The sequence below is a fragment of the Medicago sativa genome, chromosome 2 (genome assembly GCF_051527215.1).
Source record: "Medicago sativa cultivar Bolivia chromosome 2, Bolivia_mono, whole genome shotgun sequence".
Taxonomy (NCBI): domain Eukaryota; kingdom Viridiplantae; phylum Streptophyta; class Magnoliopsida; order Fabales; family Fabaceae; genus Medicago; species Medicago sativa.
In genome coordinates, this window is record NC_140750.1 from 80032739 (window position 1) to 80043323 (window position 10585).

At 32.2% G+C, this 10585-nt stretch overlaps 1 long non-coding RNA gene across 3 annotated transcripts; it reads right to left on the reverse strand.

The window, feature by feature from the left end:
• Positions 1-3044: 3044 nt before the first annotated feature.
• LOC146951255 (uncharacterized) lies at positions 3045-6122 on the reverse strand. 3 transcript variants are annotated; one of them, XR_015027847.1, is made up of 4 exons: positions 5387-6122; positions 4454-4651; positions 4157-4287; positions 3045-4036 (listed from the first exon to the last, which is right to left on the reverse strand). It is a non-coding gene; the product is annotated as an uncharacterized LOC146951255 (long non-coding RNA). The 3 variants fall into 3 exon arrangements; XR_015027845.1 differs by having other exon boundaries at positions 4157-4266; positions 5387-6116; XR_015027846.1 differs by having other exon boundaries at positions 4157-4266; positions 4454-4600; positions 5387-6115.
• Between the last annotated feature and the right edge of the window lie 4463 nt (positions 6123-10585).

Consider the following 10585-nt stretch of genomic DNA (forward strand, 5'->3'; position numbering starts at 1 on the left):
AACATTGAAAATAATTGAGTCATCTAACTAAGACCAAGTAAACAAGTTCCAATGCCTCAACTAAGCATACATCTAGGCCACATATGAGTGTAGTAGAGGATACCTTGGCATTTCACCGGCCAAATACAATAGAATCATAAAATTCACCAAGTGCATCTCATAATTACTTCATTTAATGTCGAGTAACACAAGAACCCTTAAAACAAAGTTTTTCTTTCATAAAAGTACCCCTAGATGATTAGAGAGAAGTCCCTACACTTAGGAATAAATTTAGAAACGATTGGATTGAAGACAAATGCATTTTTGAGGTTTCTGGGCTGTTAAAATCGCTTCATGATCCGTAAGATCGCTTCATGATTTTGACAGCATCAGACTGTGCAGAAAAATTTGATGTTGCTGTCAAAATCGCCTCATGATTCGCGAAATCGCTTCATGATTATGACAGCAACAGTTTATGCAGAAATCAACTTTCAAATACAAATTTTCTCAAATAATTGCTTTTAAGTCACATAATCCCACTCCAATACTTCCCAATCATTTCCAAAACTTAACCCATTATTAAACCCCTTATAACCACCACTTAAAAAAACTTGAAACATCATTTCTCATTCCAAAATCACTTAACTAGCTCTTCATATAAAAACCTAAGTTTCTTCCCAAAACTTTTCACAACCAAATCTTATAACTAAAAACAAAATTTCATTAAACTTATACCAACACAACAACACTAACATTTCACCTTAATTTATCAAGAATCACAATCCACCATGAATAACCCATTTTCATCAAACTCTTAAAACAACAACTTCATTAAATGGAACACTCATGGCATAATTAACAACATCAAAATCTCTTCATCAATTCATCAATCTTGGTACCCAAAGCACCTATTCAACAACAACATGTTCCAAATCAATAACAACAACTAATGAACACAAATTCATGCACAATTCAACACCACAACTTCAATTCTCATCAAACTTGCTCAAGAACACAAAGCACCAACAACTATGCATTTAAACATGTTAATTCACATACAAACATACAATTATCATATAAATCATGTTCTCAAACATAACAACAACAATCATGCACGAATTTACAACAATTAGATTTAATTCATCAATTTCACAAAATGGGTAGAAATGAAAAGTTATGAATTATGGTTGAAATCTAACCCTCTTACCTCTAGCATCAAGAATCTCTAACCCAAGCTTCAATTTAGCTCCTAGATGATGAATCCCTCTTCTAGCTCTAGCCTTCCTCTTCACTTCTTATCTCTTCTCTATCTCTATCTCTTCTCTTCTCAAATGAAAAATGTTGGTGAAAAACCCTAACTCTTTACTAACATTAGTTTATACTAGACTTTTCACCCGTGCTGCCGCACGGGTCATATACAATGTAAATGTAGTAGGGAAAAGCAAAATTACATTGTATAGTTCTAACTTAATATTCAACTGTCATAACTTTAAATTCAATAGTAATTAAATTTAATGAACCAAGTTTTCCAAGTTTCCATAAAAATGGGAAATAAAAGAAATGTGTAGTCACAAAACAAAGACTTTGAACATTGAACAAAACCAATTGAGAAGGCAACAATGATGAGATTACATGCAGGATGGGTCTTGAAACATATATCATAATTCTTACGCTCCTTGCCGTTAAGACTATCTCAAAACATTCTCTAATAGTACACATTGGCATTTTGTTGTATTGAATTCCTAAAACAGACATTCAAAACAAAACATGCTTTGAAAATGTTCTCTGTTAGATATACCTTTAATGCCGTTAAGACTATCTCAACAACCTTAAACACACATATTGACTATTAAACTTAGAACCTCCTTCTGCTGTTTGAATTTTCAGTGACATGTTATACATATAAGTACTGGTACAACTCATAATATTTTTGGAAATAAATAATGTACACTAATTTGTAAAAATTTAATAACAATTGTTCATCATTCTTGCACATTGGTAACTGGGAAAACTCAAAAGGGTCAAAATTATGAGTAAAGATCCTCTCCATTTGGTATAATAAATGGAGTATGCAATTTGGACATTCAGTCCCTGCATAATAGGCAAGAAAACTTAAAATAAAATAAAATAAAATAACAGCGCCTTCTGCATATTTTGGCAAAGACCAGCCGCTCACCATACTTCATCTGCATATTGGCAGCCAAAGAACAGATGACATTAATATTTTTCCTACTTGTCACACATTGAACATGTAACAAAGCATGAAACATTTTTCCGCTGCAAATTACCCCTTGTACTTGTCGGTTGTCAACAAAGAAGCCTAACAATTTTTTTCATTATTAGAATAAAGAAACTTAATACCATCCCCAGTTAAGAGAAATGTAGTTAACAAAAGTTCACTTGCAGCTAGTATCTATATGACCCCTTGACTGAAGTGGTAAAAATTATGTAGCAGTTAGCACAAATTTGAAATGTGGTTAAGATATGTAATGCTAAGTTAAATCAATATTTGAATCACTATGAAAACATATTCCATTAACAGATAAGTACTCATCAACAAAATTATTGAATTTTTGTTTTCTTCATAACCATCATGATAAAGCATTTGTCTGTCATGACACTGCAACCTACAATTGGATGAACCAAAATATAGAACAATCAACTGATTATGAAAGGAAAACTTGGGGAGTCAAAATAATATTCAGATAACCAAATAAAAAATAAATATTTTTTCATAATATAATACCCTTTATAACAAAGAAAAATTTAGAAGAAAGTTATGTAGCTGAAATAGAATAATTAGCTGAGAAAAGCTATGTAAAATGAATCCTAGTTTTCCACATCTGACAGCTTTTGCACAAAAGTGACAACATGAAAGGCATGGAGAATATAATTCATTGACATATTCTTCCAACACTCGTGATGGACTGACAACTTTTACAAAGAATACTTGTATCTGATAGCAGAATTCGAGAGAAGCGGAGGAATTGGAGGGAGATAATCAGTCCATGTGGATTGAAGAACAAAAGAAGAATGCAAATAGAGTTGTGAATGAAGAGCTGCACAATGATACCAAGCTTTCAGTTTGCAGAAATATTGGAGAAGGATCAAGTAGGGTAGGGAAAAGGAAGATTACATGGCAAGACCAAGTGGAATTAAGGGTTTGAAATAAATTAAATATAGGTTCAAAAAGTGGCTTAAAATAAATCATACAAAAGGAGAGTTCCAGCCTATTGGTTGGCAATATCGCTACAAATGCAAAGTAGCACCAAGCACCATCAATCTCAAAATCATCTCACACATTCTCAAGCACCAAGTCAATTTCAAAAACATCACACTCATGCTCTAGCACCAAGATAATCCTATATAGTTGTTATTATCACTAAATATAGTGTTGAAAACAATAAGAATAAAAATTCAAAACATATAAAATAGGGCTCGATTCACAGAGTAAACTAAATTTTTTTTATAGAGGAAAGATTAAGCAAAGACTTCTTAATAAAAAAGACAAAGCTTTCATTGAGCAGTTTATTTGATTGATTGTAAGAAGAATAAGCTTGTTCTTCTACAAATATCTTATGTAATTTATATATAATCTCAATATTGTTACATGAAAATTTGTATGGAACCAACATCGGTGATTGTGGTCTTCTTTTTGGTTCAATTGAAGAAGCCATAAGATTGTGGTCTTAGTATACGATATTCATTGACTAATTATTCAAGTTTAGTGTAGTTTCATTTCCCATTCTTTTTTACTATAGAAGTATGTATCAGAAAAGTGAAGTGCATCAGAAGAAGGTACAACGTAAAAAACTCACAATGCATTGTCGCCGCCATTAAAGCTTCCATCAGCCACAAATGCAGTAACAGCAAGAACTAATGAAGTCAAATACGCACTTGCAGTACGCGCTACAGGAATATCGAGCAGAGCTTTCTTGTTTGGGAGGAGAGATTCATAATTATTCATTACTACTAAGCACCAAGTCCAATTAGACGGCACCAGGAACAAAGGGATGAGTTTAACACCGTATCAAGCGGCTGTTACCCGCGTGGCTATCTGAACAATGAAAATAATACAGCCACAAAACAATTTAAACTTACAAACCCCGGCTGTTTTAATGCTTCATAGTCTAGGATAAAATTTAAAGTTTGGTGGAAAACTGAACATATAACTTACCTCAGAAACTCCAAGAATAGATAAGAAACCACCAAGTAGAGGCACAACGTTAGCAAGATAATCATCAAATGTAGCATCAGGTTTAAGGAAGAATCCACTCATCAAAGCAACTGTTCCAAAAGTAGTAACAACTAATGCAATTGCACTTAGATAGCCAAAAGGATTGCTAATATTTGTTAACTTTATCCTATTGGAGTGAAGTATTGTTCTTAACTTTGTTGGATTGAAAATGTTCTAACAATAAATATTAGCAAGAAAATAAAATGACTAAGATCTCAAAATCGCGGCAGAGAGTACCTGTTTGGTAATGCCATCTTTTTGTTCTTCCATGAACCATAAAACAACTTCTCCATCTGCTGCATCAGAGAGTTTCTTCTCCAACTTTGGAATGACTTCATCAATTGGTCTCCTTAAATTCCCAATGAAAATGCTCCGTCACCAAATCTACGAACATCCGCAGTGAAAAATGTGTCAAAACTAAAACAAACTCTTTAACTGCACAAACCAAATTAGCAGCATTAGTGGATAGAGTAATTTAGGATAGTGTATAATAACAAATGTATATACGACCACCACATGACAGAAAGAAAACAATCCTAGTTAGAAATTCCAAAAACATGAATTAACTCATCTGATGTATCTAAAATACCTCCAAAGACTATTTCCATATTACTCTAGAAATGAGTTTCAAATATTTGATAGAAAAATCAAATTATAGGTTAAAGTTCATAAAAGGATTATATCAAGCAGGTGGTGGAGGCAAAAGTAAGAAGAAAAATTGATTCACAAACACTACCATATAAGAAACTGATTCACATTCCCCGAAACTGTCACCTTCCCCTGTTATGTATCTGTCTCAGCTGTAAATACCCATGTCATTCATTAATCAACACAAATCACATACAAAGAACAATTGGTTTTGTTCAACTTCAGATAATAACAACTGACAGCATAATGTATATATTTTTAATTTAAAGAATGTAAATTGTATATATTTTTAATTTAAAGAATGTAAATAAATGATATTAGAGACCGTCAATTTTTTTTCAAGATTTCCTTTACTTTAAGTTTGCATCTATCACATGTTTACTTTAAGCACATAATCAATGAGCATATAATCAAACAGTTTGAATGCAAAGCACCAAATGAGCATAGATTCAAATGAGTTTCAATAAAGAAACAAATCATAAACAAAACAACATTTTTCTCTGTGTAATTTAAAATAATTACCAGCAACAGATTCAGTTCCGGCGGCGGCAATCTCTAGCCAGACTCTGCAAATTGAATTGATCTCATCGAGATGAGTACGAACGGTTACGGAATGGATTAGATTCCAGTCGTAGCTGGAGTGTTGACCGCCGATAGCAATCCAAACGGAACCATTCTCCGCGACTGTGAAAGTAGAAGATTATCCTTCCAATGCAGGACGGACGGAGACGACGATGGAAGCGTCGATGCCGGAGAACGGAGGTGGAGAAGTAGCATTGCGGAGGTGATTGTCAATACCGTAGAAGAGAGCTTCATCAGCGAGTTCTTGTTTGGAGAAGCGGCGGGCGGGGGAGAGGAGGTGGTTGGCGCGAAGGAGAGAGAGGAATCAGAAGAATGAATGGTTGTAACAGATGGTAAGGGTGAAAAAGCTCCATAAGAAAGAGTTATGGAGAAGATCATAAGAAAGAGAAAGGTTGGAACACGAAGAAGAAGAAAAAAAAAAATTTAGAAAAGGAAGCCTAAAAAACGTGTATCAGTTTTTTGTTTGAAAATAGTAGCAATACATGGGATGGGAAACCTACAGAAGTTGGGAAGTCTGCCGTGGGAAAGTGGAGGAGAATATTGAAAGAAAATGTTGATTGAGAACATATGGAATGTGTGGAGATCAATATAGATTCATCCAACGGCTAGAACGATTTGGAGCCAAAAAATTAGGATTAGGGTTTGGCAATTAGGGTAAGCATGTTTGCTAGGATTAGATATAAAGGATAGGCTCACTTAATTGAGCTTATCTCACAAACCTTAATGGGCCTAACCCATTTCTATTCTAACCTCAAAAATGTTATTACTCACTTAACGGTAAAATATAACACTAACGGTCACTTAACGGTAAATTAAATAATTATCTCACTCTCCAACACTTAGTAAAATAAGAACGCTCACTAGGCACTAAAAATAACCTCAATCAAAAATTATAAAATTACCCCTGCTCTCAAAATGACCAAAATGCCCATAAGTTCAAAATGACTAAAATACCCTTCTAGCACCGAATTCTACAATTCCCAACCAAAAATACACACAGAGGCAAATAATCACACAAGAGCACATATAACACAATTAAGAATAATAAAAATAAATCTAATCGAAAAATCGGGCTGTTACACTCAACAATTATGTTATGCTTAAATACGTTGAGTTAAATAGTATTTCTATTTAATTTGTGTTCCTTTCGGAAAAAACGAAAATTGTGTTATAAATGGTGGTATAATTACTTTTAACGTTAAACATTATGAAAAAATAACTGCTCTCAAAATATCTCGGAATTCATGTCAATTAGTAGTTGGTCCATTAAATTTAATTCCACAATTAAAATACAATTAATTTTTGATTAATTGTAACTTCCAATTTTAGCTACAACAAATCAATATGATTAATTTGAGTTGCTGAAAGGGAGGGTCAAATGATTGCAGTATTAATGTATAAAGTTCATTTTAAATGCATAAAAAGATGTTGACTTATTAATATGATTACATAAAGATTTTTATCTCAATGACAGTAAATGTCAAACCTGTAACTCGGTAGCCAAAAATTACAAATGAAAAAGTGTTATAGTGCAACTCAAAATATTTCTTATGGTGAGAGAATTATTTCGTACGATAAATGAATTAAAAATTAGGTACGTTGCAAAATTTCTCAAGAATTACGTTATGCTTAAATACGTTGAGTTAGACCCTAATTCTATTTAATTTGTGCTCCTTTCGAAAAAACGAAAATTGTGTTATAAATGGAGGTATAATTATTTTTAACTTTAAAAATTATGAAAAAATACTTGCATATCATAATATCTCGGAATTCATGTCAATTAGTAGTTGGTCCATTAAATTTAATGCAACAATTAAAATAGAATTAATTTTTAATTAATTGTAACTTCCAATTTTAGCTACTGCAAATCAATATGATTTTTTTTGGTAGTGACAAATCAATATGATTAATTTCAAATGAAAAAGGGTTATAATGCAACTCAAAATATTTTTTAAAGTAAATTTCAACCGTGTGGTTTTAATGCTAGTTGATGTACAATTGATTGGGTGTTATTTTATTTCCATTATGCAAACCGTGTGGTTTTCTTTTAATATGCAAAAGGGTCTATTTTTTTTATATGCAACCGTGTGACCTCCTTTTTTTTTTAAAGAAATTTTCAAACATGTGGTTTTAATGCTAGTTAATATACAATTGATTGTGTGTTATTTTATTTCCATTATACAATAATGTTAGTTAATGTACAATTGATTGGGTGTTATTTTATTTCCATTATGCAAACCGTGTGGTTTTCTTTTAATATGCAAAAGGTGCTGTTTTTTTATGCAACCGTGTGGCCTCTTTTGTTTTTAAAAGAAATTTTCAACCGTGTGGTTTTAATGCTAATCAATATACAATTGATTGTGTCTTATTTTATTTCCGTTATACAATCTCCATTATGCAAACCGTGTGGTTTTCTTTTAATATGCAAAAGGTGATGTTTTTTTAATATGCAACTGTGTGGCCTCTTTTGTTTTTTTTAAAAAAATTTCAACCGTGTGGTTTTAATGCTAATCAATATACAATTGATTGTGTCTTATTTTATTTTCATTATACAATTTTGTACGTAATTCACGGGTCTAATTTGGGATGACAATTAATACAACAATCGTGTGTTATTAATTTCAAAAATTAAAATAATATTCAATCGTGTTATAAATGACAGTTACTACAACTATAATGAAATGACTTTATGGCGTGTATTAAAGGTGAGGAGGTCAAACGTCGACATAAATGTTTTAGAATGAGCGGAAAAATGCTAGCTTTAGGGTTAGGGTTAGGGTTAGCTTGATCTGACAAGCTTTAGTAAGTAAGATAAGTAAGAGAAAATTGTCAGTAGGTTACGATTTCGAATCCCTGCAAAAGCTTTTTTCAATAAAGATTTTTTAGATTAATTGCGTGGAGAAAGGAAGAAATTTTGAGATTAAAATTAGGGTTTAATTAGGGTTAAGGATATCTTGACGGGTTAACATTTATAGATAAGAGATTTAATGATTTGTTTAAAAGGGCGATTGATATTGGATATCAATTAATGGAAGCAAAATTAAATCAAGAAAATTGTCAGTGACTTAGTGGTGAAATTGTTGAGAAGAAGCCATTAAGACTCGGGTTCGAATCCCTGCAAAGGATTTTCAATAAAGATTCAGTGACTTAGTGGTGAAATTGTTGAGAAGAAGCCATTAAGACTCGGGTTCGAATCCCTGCAAAGGATTTTCACACATCTTGTTGAGAAGAAGCCATTAAGACTCGGGTTCGAATCCCTGCAAAGGATTTTCAATAAAGATTTTTAGACTCGGGTTCGAATCCCTGCAAAGGTTTTTTTCAATAAAGATTTTTTAGATTAATTGCGTGGAGAAAGGAGAGAATTCAATAAAGATTTTTAGACTCGGGTTCGAATCCCTGCAAAGGTTTTTTTCAATAAAGATTTTTTAGATTAATTGCGTGGAGAAAGGAGAGAAATTTTGAGATTAAAATTAGGGTTTAATTAGGATTAAGGATAGCTTGACATTTATAAATAAAAGATTATAATTCCCCCTTAAGATTGAACCGAAAAAAAGATTGTCTAAAAATAGCAACCAATTCCATAGCTAAATTTAATGGGTCAATTCCTATTTAATTCTTCCCGATATCATGCTCCAAATGAGGAGAAAATAACGGAGCAAAATCAAAAATTGATAATGCATTTGGGCATGGTAATGGAACATGATGGAGACAGGTTTTACCTTCTCATTTCCATCACCGACTTCCATATATTATAGGTTACCAACTGATATTCAACGGAAACGAAAAATTAAATCTCACACCCGTTCTCAAAGGGTTTGGATATCCCCGTCCGATCCCCATCAAAAAGAAGTTTCTTTAGCCTTGAGGGTAGTGTTTTAATGCATTGTCGAGCAACATGCTCATTTTAACATTTCATTGAGTTCCTTAGAAGAAAAAAAAATGTTTCATTGAGTGAATGATTTGGTTGCTCCTTTAAATATTAATTGCAAATTTTATAACATGACAAATATCAATCGGTAAAAAAATAATTTTATACATTCGGAACATATTTGGGTATAGATTTGGGGCGGGTACCTATATCCCTAATATCCGTCTCATACCCGTATTATGAATTCGGGAAAAACCCAAACTCAATCAAAGCGGAGGAAACCCCGTCAAATCTTTATGGGGTCGGGCGGGTAATTGTGGGTATGAGTTTTGTTATCATGTCTACGAATGATGCAACTAATTCCCAAAACCCTAAATATGATAGTGAAAGACATCATAGGTTCCAATAACAAACAATATCCCATGTGTACTGTGCATAGAAATACTAATGGGACAAAACCTTACATATATGTAAACCTAATGCAGATTCAAAGGGCACCACTTGTCTATGAATATTAACTGGTTGGATCTACTCCATTCGGTCACTATTATAAGCAAAAATCAACTTTTTAGATTCATTTAATTAATAATGTATTTGGTCTACATTATTGACCAAATACATCATTAATTGAATGAACCTAAAATGTTGATTTTTGCTTATAATAGTGACCAGAGGGAGTAAACTTGATCAGATATTAAACCAATACACAAAACAAAGAAATAAACATAATCCTTTACATTGGACCGCAGAAGACCTTGATTTTTGGAAACCCGAGTAATTTATTTATTACAATTTCAAATTAGAGTGAACAAAAAAAAATACCAGGTAATTCCTAGCAAAGAACCACGAAGCTTCTGATAAGATTCTGAAAGTAGATGAAGCAAAAACCTTAAAAAACAACAATACGTAATTTTCCAAAAAAGCAACGAGTTGAAATTGTTAGATGAGAAGAGACCAATGACCAACTAATAGGGTTTTATAAGTTTTGTGTTTTTAAGGAAGTTTATTCACTTTGTCAAAAAAAAAAAAACGAAGTTTATTCACGGAAAGAAATTCTGACATAAATAAAAAATAAAATCACTGACGCCACTTATAGAAGATTTTGACATGCTTCTCTACAAAAATTGATTTGTAAATTGTATGATTTTGACATGCTTCTCTACAAAAATTGATTTGCAAATTGTATATAATTCGCTTGATTTAAATAAAAAATATAATTCCTGAAAATTATACACAGCAAATTTATATTTTAGATGATTCAATTAATTTTT